Source organism: Amphibalanus amphitrite, unplaced genomic scaffold, assembly GCF_019059575.1.
Source record: "Amphibalanus amphitrite isolate SeventyFive unplaced genomic scaffold, NRLGWU_Aamphi_draft 001966F_arrow, whole genome shotgun sequence".
Taxonomy (NCBI): domain Eukaryota; kingdom Metazoa; phylum Arthropoda; class Thecostraca; order Balanomorpha; family Balanidae; genus Amphibalanus; species Amphibalanus amphitrite.
This window is the reverse complement of record NW_024883459.1, coordinates 12,296-22,560: the sequence shown is the minus strand read 5'-3', so window position 1 is coordinate 22,560 and position 10,265 is coordinate 12,296. Positions and strand designations below refer to the sequence as shown.

The 10,265-nt window shown below is 52.5% G+C and overlaps 1 long non-coding RNA gene across 1 annotated transcript; it reads right to left on the bottom strand.

Moving 5' to 3' along the window:
* Positions 1 to 6,007: 6,007 nt before the first annotated feature.
* Positions 6,008 to 8,448, bottom strand: LOC122375954. Its single transcript, XR_006255490.1, has 2 exons — positions 7,733 to 8,448; positions 6,008 to 6,045 (listed from the first exon to the last, which is right to left on the bottom strand). It is a non-coding gene; the product is annotated as an uncharacterized LOC122375954 (long non-coding RNA).
* Positions 8,449 to 10,265: the final 1,817 nt, after the last annotated feature.

The window sequence follows — 10,265 nt, the reverse complement described above, 5'->3', positions numbered from 1 at the left end:
ACCAAGGATTCACCGGCGAGCAGCTGGCGTACGCGGCTCAGATGACTCTGAGGAAGGAGGGGAGGAAAACCGAAGCCGACATCATCAAGAAAGTGATTGCCGCAGACGGCCCGGACCCTACTGTGGTGCAGGCATCGTACCGCGGACCCCCTCCATCGCTTCCGAAAACGCTGTCGGCCGACGAAGCTCTCGTGTTGCTCTTCAACACCAACATGACACGAGCTGCGTACCAAGAGGTCCGTGAGACATCCAAGGACCACGTCGCCGACATCTTCCCGCCGTACAACTTCGTATTGGATGCCAAGAAGCGATGCCATCAGGCTGGAGTTGTTGTCGACGACCGGGGCGCTTCTGTCCCCGTGCAGCAGTTGCTTGACCACACGGCGTCAAGGCTGTGCACGCTCCAGGCGTCGGTCATCCAATCGTCGGCAGCTCAAGGCTCCTTGATCCTGACCTCCAAGTACGGGTTTGACGGCGCTACCGGTCAACAAGTCTACCGCCATCGACAATCAACGGACGTCGATGACTCTACCATGTTCCTGGCGAGTATGGTCCCTCTGCGGCTCCGGACCGAGGATGGCCGAGTGATCTGGGCGAACCCGAAGCCAAACTCCACTTTCTTCTGTCGTCCGATCAGCTTCATCTTCGAGAAGGAGTCCAAGGAGTTGACCACCGCCACCTACGTCCAACTCCAGCAGGAGGTGGAGTCACTCACGCTGTCAGTCGTCCAACTCACTAACGACGTCACCATCTCCGTCCGCCATGAGATGACGTTGACCATGATTGACGGCAAGGTCCACAACGCCATCCAGGGCATCCGGTCGCAACAGGTCTGCAGCATCTGCCGGGCCAAGCCTACGGAGATGAACAACATCGACGGAGTCCTGGCCCGGCCCATTGCAGGAGACCGGACTCAGCACGGAATCTCCACTCTCCACTGCTGGATCCGGTCGATGGAGATGTTCCTTCACATCGCGTACCGACTCCCGTTCTGCGAGTGGCAGGCCCGTGGAGAGGAGAAGCAGCGGATCGTCAAGGAACAGAAGCAGCGGATCCAGACCGAGTTTCGTCAGCGTTTGGGGCTCCTGATCGACCAGCCCCTTCCTGGCGGAGCTGGAACGACCAACAACGGCAACTCGGCCCGCCGCTTCTTCTTGGAGCACGAAACGTCTGCGGACATCCTGGGCCTTGATTCCACCCTGATCCGCCGCTTCAGCTACCTCCTCCGCGCTGCGTCCTCCAACTTCCACCTCGACGAAGAGCGGTTCGGCGTGTACGCGGTTGAGACGGCCAGGATATTGGTCAGTCAGTATGGGTGGTTCAGGATGCCCCAGTCGGTCCACAAGCTGCTGATCCATGCTCCCACTGTCTCCGCCGGCATGCTCCTTCCCCTGGGGGCGATGTCAGAAGAAGCCCAAGAAGCCAGGAACAAGGACTTCAAGGCAATCCGGGAGCACCATTCGCGCCAGATGTCCCGGGTTCAGTCCAACACCGACCTGGTCCACCGGCTTCTTGAGACTTCCGACCCCTTGATCAGCCCCCTCCGGATGCGGAAGCTGAAGACTCCGACGACCACGGCCACGGACCAGTTTCCTTCAGAGGTCCTGGCCCTCCTTCGGGCTCCATCGGTGAAGCTGTAGAGCCTGGGTGGTGGTGGTGGTTGTCTTGCTGGTCGCGGGGATGAGCTTTCAGTGTGTGTTATGATGGGGAGGGAGGCATAAAGTTGCCAACTTTCAGTGTGTGTTATGATGTGACATATAAACAGTTTTGTTACAAATCATTCAGTGTGTTGGTGTGTTTGTGTGTGTGTTTGTTAAAGCTGGCCAACTAAAATCACTCGTTATTTTCGGTTTCTGAGGTAAAATGTAGAAATTCGGTCATGTTTATGCTTATAGATCCTTTTCATGTGGATTTGAACTCAGTTCACTCAAAAATTATTTTTGATCGACTTCTTCGTGAATCTGGACCAGTGTGCATCGTCCTGCTTGTAACTTGTAAGTGACTGAAGTATTTCTACTTAAAGCCCTGCAAAGAAGTACAAGGAATTGTTTAAATTCATCAGCTGTAGTGGTTCACCGAAGCTGAGGCCATTATCTCCCAATGGTCCCACTGGCGCATTCTTTGCGTCACCGTCTTTATTCATGGAGCATAGATTCAACTCAACTGTGACACTAGCCGCGTTTACATAGGGCTAGTTGCCAGATAGTGGAATTCCACTAACGAGACATTTTTTCCACTAACGAGACATTTCAGGCACCTTCAGATAATTCTGACGACCTATCCGGCCAGAAGGACCAAACCGATTGACAAAAATAAATACATCGTGGCGGATGAACACTAAAGAGGTACTTCAGGCCTAGACATAGTATAGATGTCGCAACTCGCGGCCTTCCCGGCAGTAAGGGCGAGGTATAGATGACGCTTCTGCAGCAAGTCACTGGAACGTGCGAGTCGTGGAATGGAACGGAAGATACGGAACGGGGGCTTCTTAACGGAAGCTTATTCGTTTTATTTTCATTTAACCCGCGCACCGACGGGGGTCTGCGTCAACTTAGTACCGACGGGGGGGGGCGGATGACCGCCCCCCCCCTGAGATCTCGAGAACGAAGCAAGATAGCGACAAGCGGTAAACGGCATCGGATACGCACGGTCAAGATCTACAATTTTTACTAAGGTCATTTTCAGGTCAGGTCAAAGATGACGTCACAGGGGTCGAAAAAGCCAAAATGGCGGCGCTAAATATGGAGAGTTTTTCTCGAATAACTTTCGAATTAGTCAAGATAGGAACAAACTAAGGGCATCATCGTGATCCTCTCGTCAATCCGCATCGAATGATATATATGTTGACCTCGAAAGGTCAAGGTCAAAGGTTGACCTCAGGTCACGTGACCTCGAGGTCATCATGTATATCATTCGATGCGTCTTGACGAGCTGAACACAATGAGACCATCCACGCGTCTGTATCTTGTTCCTGTACGGAGTTATTGGCCAAAAACCTTTGGTGACCTTTGATGACGTCACATGACCTCACAGCTGCCCAACAGCAAAACAGACCTCAAGGTAGTGAAGGTTGATCGTATATGAAGTCATGTATGGTATATGGGGCCATTCCGACCCGTTTTAGTGGTAAAAACAGGGAGTTGATTTTTCCCCCATTGACTTATAATGGGGAGGTCGCGAAATTGACCTGACCTTAGGTCACCGATATAAAAATTCCGAGATATACAAATTGTAGCTACTAATGACCTAATAACATCCTGCGACTTTCAAAGGCCTCCGACATCTACTGTAGCTCTGGCACGGTGACAAAGTTGCAAAAAAGTGACTTGAGGTTGGGTCATTCAAAGTGACCTGGTGACCTGACCTTAAGAGGTAGGAGGTTCAAACTTGCACACCATGTGTAAAATTGATAAGGGAATAGTCATACCAAATTTCGCGGCGCTACGCGCCGCGGTTTTCCCGCTATTCGCGAAAAACCTCAGGGGGGGGGGCGGATATCCGCCCCCCCCCGTCGGTGCGCGGGTTAAGAATTGATTTCGTGCGCTAGGGAAAGAACATTGTCTTCTTTTTTCTTACGTCTGCACCCCCCCCGTCCCTTCCATCCTTTGGATCAGCCAGTGTGCAGCAAGAGGGTTCATCGGAGAAAAACAACAAAGAGCAATCCTCCCTGAGCCTGTCAGGTCAGAAATAACCTGAGCATAGGCGGCGGAATGGGGAGGGCACCGGGGCACCGTGCCCCCCTTTGATTTTGGCATTTTAACATTAGCCCTATGGGCGCTGCATGGAAAGAATGGGACCAAAAGTCGGCGGTGCCCCCCCCCCCCCTTAATTGAAGGTGCTCCGCGGCTACTGAACCTGATGACCGTTCGTTATGCCCTACTGCCCACGCTTCTTAAAATTTCAGTAGTAGTCAGTTATCTGGCCAATGTTTCCGTATAGGGGTTGGCAAACACAACTGAGCCTCGTGAGTGGGATGAGTACTGGACACAGAAGTGGACAATCTGTTGGCAAGGAGCCCGCAAGGATAATATCTCGAAACTCAGGACTACGTATACAAACACTTTAAAAGCATCTAAATCTATACTATAATCGAAAGCCGCATTGTTGTGAACTACCGGCACGTGCGTCCAATCACCATCAAGAACGGAAGTCCGACCTACAGCAAGCACGACAGTCCGATCATAGATGTATTGAAAAATAACTAGCAACTTTAAACATCGCCTTCCTCAGCCACGCTCTACACCGCATCACATAAGAAAACCGCCAATATCGATTACAAAAAACACATAAAGGAATTTCGTAGGTAGAGATCAGAGGAATACTTCACCTCCTTTATCTGGCGCGTCAATAGGTATAAAGTAATCTTTGGCGTCTACGCACTAGCAACATCTATAATGCAAACAGCAGTTCAGAAACCATCCACTAAAATTGCAACAAGGCAAGGGTTGGTCAAAATAAATTATAGTCACCGTGATAAATAGCAAACGAAATACAGAACAAGCAAGCACAACAAAGCATTCCACACTCGTTTAGACTGTACCTACAATATGCCTACATAAGACATTGCAGCAGTGTACAAGGGAAACATTCTTTAAAGATGCTAACGTGAGGAGTTTTAAAAGTTTGGTGAACATAGTTACGAGTCACTGCACAAGAAATGTCGCGGTCGCCAGCCGGCCCAGGCGAAAGAGTCGACGGAGACGGCGTCAAACAAACCCGAGAGGGGGTAGTTTCATCCGCATCAGCGGAGGCGCTCTCTCTGTTAAGGTCGTCAGTTACCAGCCGCAGCACCCTGCTGGCGATTTGATAGCTGCTCTCATTCTCAGCTGGCTGAGCGCCATGTGCCGGGTCATCCGGCTCCATGATTTCCCCTTTCATTAGCAGCTGCTGTTGTAGTTATTGTTGTTGCGTTCCTTTCAGCTGCTGTCGCAGCATAGCCGTACGGTTCTGGATGGTTCTCACGGCGGCAGCCAGGGTCACCAAATCCGTCTCCCCGTAGCCACACCAGACTCGGGAAAATGTACCGAGATGTACCGAGCCAATGTTGCAGCACTCGCGGCATTCATCGGTAGGACTCCGCCCAACCCAATGTCGGCACTGGCAGGAGCCCGACCAGTGGTCCAAGCGAAACTGATGAAAATCGACAGCTGATGAGCGGTCCTCCACTGACGCCGGACGGGTGGCGACGGCGCGGCCGGTCCTGGAGCTGGAACAGCAGAATGGACCGGATAGACGGCGGTCGACCCATATCGACCGGTACCATCCGTCCGGCCAGCTCCTCCAACACCGCTCTTAGGGCGAATAGCTGTTGTTGTTGTTGTGCTGTCCCTCCAGGCTCTGGTGAGCTGTAGCCTAACGGCTCTGGAGGTACCTGGCGACCCTCGCCAGGGCCGCCACCGCGTCGTCCCGTCGCACGTCGCTCAGGCTCGGGAAGATGGTGCCGAAGATGCGGAGCCGGGCGTTCATCAGCGCCGGGCACCGCAGAAGGACATGGTCCGGGGTGTCGGCCTCTTCGCCGCAGGCGCGGCACCATCCTGCCCGGCATCCCCGATCACTGCACTGGCCGCACTCCGGCGATGGGTGCCGCCCGATTCTGTGCAGGTACTGGGCTGATCCGGACCAGTGTCCTGCTCGTAGTTGGTGGGTCTCCACTGCGTCCAGCCTGTTGGGTCCACGAACCGGCGGCGGGGGACGCCCCTCCATCAGCGGGGCGAATAGCTCGCCGCGCGTGCTAGAGCAGAGGGCGCCTGCCGCGACACGCACCTCTCGGATGTCGCGGTTCGAGGGGGGGGGGGGGTGGCCCCTCCTCCTCCATCTAGCACACCATCGGTGGCGGAGCTGTCTGACCAGATCAAGCTCGCCTCAGACGGGAGCTCCGCCAGACGACTTTCCGCCGCCTTGGCTCGCCAGCCGTCGCGCCCAAACTCGCTTCAGGCCGTGAGTCTATAGCCGGCGCGGTGGCGTGGCTTCGCCATGGTAGCCTTGGGCGGGTTGTCCTCAGAGAACGCATTCGCATTGGCGAGGAGGCGAGCAGCGCCACGAGTCCTGAAAAGACCAAACAATATCAATAGACAATCAAAACTGTAAAAAATTGGCATTAACTGCGCAACTGATGTTTGCTTGTTTGTTTGTTTATTAGGGTTTACGGGCGCTGCGGTGGTCATTTTGCACCCATGAAGCTGTTCTGGTGAACCTGCGCAACTGAGCAGTGATCATGCTATAACTTATGTTTGGCGTAGTACCAGGGTTCCACCTAAAATTTCGGCGCACGTCAGGTGTAACGTCACATGCGACAAATTCAGCGCATGTCAGTTGGGCAAACTAAGGCTGATGGAATAATATAAAACGAGGGCACCAAAAATTGATCCTAAATGACCATACTTGGACATTAATGCAGACCCTCTCTGTATCACCAATTGTCAGAAAACAAGCGGTTTCAAGGAGCGTTAGAGAGTCATGAAGCCAGGATAAAACACAGTGCTATTTTCTAAAAACAGTTTTTACATGATAGAGTTAGGCAACTCTCTCCCTCTCTCTCCGTTTACCATTCGCAAGGCCAAAAAGGCCAATTGGTTTTGAAAGACATTGGATTACAAGCTGAGAATTTTTTACTTTATCATAAAATGTTAAACCTGCGTGTAGATAAAGTCTGAACGGTGGTTTGTAGGCTGATAGGTTGGAGGTTGAAGGTTAGTAGGGATGGTAAGGTCAGGATAATTTCTGCTTTTTATTTTCATTGGACTTCAGTCTTCATCAACACACGCATCAAAAATATCATCTATTTGAGCATCTTCAAGCCTTAATATACAAGTTGTACCACAAAAAATTAAAAATTGATGTCATGCCAACATATGGTCATGATTTTTACCACCAGAATTGAATTAAATGCCTATTGATGCTTTACCTAATATTTTGAAGCCTGAAATCTGATTAACCAAACATTTTTTTTCTTGTGTTGGCAGTCTAAAATTTGGCTGGCTTGAGCGCGATGCTATTGCTCTAGCAGAATCTCAAACGGATGTCTACCAAGTGCCACTCCCAAGAAAGTTTTTCAAGATTCTAAAACCACAAACTTTGTTGCTGCCTGATCGTGTGATGGTAAATCAAATGATAGCACTCCGTCTGAGGCCAGTTTTACAAACAGAAAATAGCCACCTGCCGGATTATTTTGCCTAAAGGCTAATTCACATATGGAGTGTAGGTAAATGGTGAAGCCCTCACTGCTTACATGCCTATCGCGTTTACCCTCTGTATGTTGTACCTACGTGGAATGGATATATGAGGAGAAAAATTCCAGGCAGCTATTTTTGTTGGTAAATCGGGTAAAGTAAAACTGGCCTCTGAACGAAAATTTGGACTGAGTGAGATGTCGGCTCTTTGGTGGTTTGGATAGGAGTTGATGATTTTAATTGAAAGATTAAAAGGAAAGGGCAGGGGCGCGGGAACTACTTTCCGACTGGGGGGGCACACCATAATAGAGATCAACCTAGGGTACCCCCAAATCTAGTTTTCTCACCGGTTTTAGGCCACTTATTTTTCACCCCTCTGCTTTTTCAACAAAAAAAGAAAACATTTGCAAAAAAGTGTGGTATTCCGTCTCAAAGATGTGGGGGCACCGCCCCCACGGCCCCAGAGTTGGGGGGGCAAGCTGCCCCCACTGCCCCCCCCCCCCGGCTCTCGCGCCTATGGGAAAGGGTTTCAAGACAATCGGCATGACAAACCAACACCTTACCTGCAGTTCAAGTTTGTCGATTTCTTCATCAAAATCTAGTCTTCGTCTAGTCCACAAATCAAGATAAAATTACTGGATAGGTACAACTTCTTCTTCTTCTTCTTCTGCACCTCACCTGCCACCCCCTACACTTCTACCTTATTCTGATAAATATCTTTACATAATTTTCACAAGAATGCCACTCAACGGTGACGGGGTAGATCTAAAAGAGTGCAGGGCTTAAGTTTTGAGCTACAGAGTTCTCAGTGATTTTGAGACACCCAATATGTCTTTGGCACGCCGTATTTGTCTCTCACCGCTTGCGAATTCGGCGATATGATTGGTCGAAGGCCGAGGCTATGGGTCCAAGAAAAGGCCAAGATTCCTGCCAAGATCCTTACAGATAGCCAAGACCGATGACTGACGTGACTGACGGCATGTTACTGCCCTTGGCATATTGCCAATGCACTGCTCCGTCATATCGGCAGTGATGTCAACAGTCATATCGGAAGTAATATGGTAGCTAAACGCAAAAACCATTTGGTGTATGGCTACCATACTTTTCCGATAACGAGACATTCTAGATCAATCTCTCTACTGTTGGCGACATCTGCTGAGAAATCCCAAGACCGAACGCAAGCACATAAAAGTAATGCACTCTAAGGATGCGTTCGAAATCTGGGAAGTGACGGATTTCATTCCTCAATGCCTGTCCCAGCCTAATCCCCATGCTGTTCGTTCCGCCATCTATTGCCATGTTTTGCATTCGCACTTCATGAATTGACCACCCCGCCAAGAAGGTTGGTATCAAGTTGGTATAGGTGTCGCATTGCTCTGGTCGATCAGGCTGACCGCTGAGCCAACTGTCTGGAGAGTGGAGCCGATCCAAAAAACGCAGAAATTCAAAAGACCGACTCCAAAGCAATGGCAGCATGCATATCAAAAGAGCGTCATTCTGTCATGATTGCGTCAGAAGCAAACATAATGGCAAGAGTTTCTTGCGTGTCGGTAGGCGCGTGTGGAGCCGCTGGACCGACCGGGGACGTACCCAAGGGGGGACGGACGGGGTGCGCCTCCCCCCTAGGGGTTTTCAGGGCCCATGCTGGCAGAAGGCCAACGTTGGCCAAAATCACGTCGGAGACGAACGAAATTCATGGGAATCCCCCAAAAAATCACGTCAGGACTCAGGACAATCAAGGCTCTCCGACTCGCCTGCCACCTAGGGCCCTTCAATTTACTGCGTGGGGCCTCCTGTGAATAACCGCTAGTGTCTGTGTCTGACCACTAGGACCCTGGACCCCTCTGACTCCTCGGGTAGAGGGCCCTCTGTAGGTAGGAGGCTCTCTCTACGGGATTCCTCCGCTCCCCCCCCCCCCCTCGGCCAAATTCTAGGTTATACGTGCCTGCGCTAAGCCGGGGTCGGAGAGAGGAGTTGACGACCGAATGACAAGGAGTACTCGTCCTGAAAGTAAACATTTGGAATATAAACAATCCAAAGCTGTTCAGTATTTATATCATTCGAGAGCAGTGCCTTCAATTTGGATACACTTAGCATTCATTTCCCACACCCGTGTACACTCCACGAAGGCTTCTCCGCTGCGGACTCCCGCTTCCGCCGATGCGTCAGTTCTGTTATGGTCGGTAGTGGCGATTAACACGGCGATATCCTTGGAGCGACACAGGACGACCGAAACACGATGGCGGCGACCATGGAACTGTTTATTTTTTATGTGCTTCCATATGACCGGGGGGTGAGACCAAATGAAGGGAAAGGAAAACGTGCCCCATCACAACATCCCCCCCCCTCAAGACGCATGCGTCGGTACAAGATACGCATTGCGTCTAACACATAAACAAAAATGTACACCACACACGGTGTGGACGCACGAACTCAGTCGTACGTCTGGTCCGCCCTGCGCACGGTCAGTCGGGCCGGACGGCGACGGCGGCGCGTCCCACGGCGCACTGAGCTGGGGTCGTCGGCGCTGTTCCGCAGCACCGGTGGTGCCGGCTGTCCGCCCGCCGGCGCAGCGGCGGCGGTCTCCTCCGTGCCGTCGGGTGCCGAGCTCGGAGCGAGCTGCTGCCGGCGCCCGGGTGCAGGTGTGGCGGCGCCCTCCGAGATGAGAGATCTCTGGGGTCGCAGATAGCGCTGGTTCCGCCAGTAGACTCGGCCACTGGGCAGCCGGACCAGGTAGTCGCGCCGCTGTCCGACCGCCGTGATGACGCCGACGCGGTCCCACAGCCCCGACCGCGGGTCTTGGACGAGCACACGCTGACCCATGGTGAGCGCGCTGTGCTGGCGGGCTGTCGTGTCGTACCGCTCGGCTGTTTCCTGTTGCTGCGCGGCGGCCCTGGCGTCACAGTCGTCCGCCGCCCGCTGCCAGCAGTCGGCGAAGGCCCGGTGGTGCGCCGGCACTGCCGATCTCAGCGGGTGGCCGAACAGGACCTGAGCCGGAGAGCGGCCGTCGGCGCGCGGCGTGTTGCGCAGCTCCAGCAGCCCCTGCGCGTAGGCGTCCGTGTCGAGCTCGCCGCTGCTGGTCGCCTTCTGGATGAG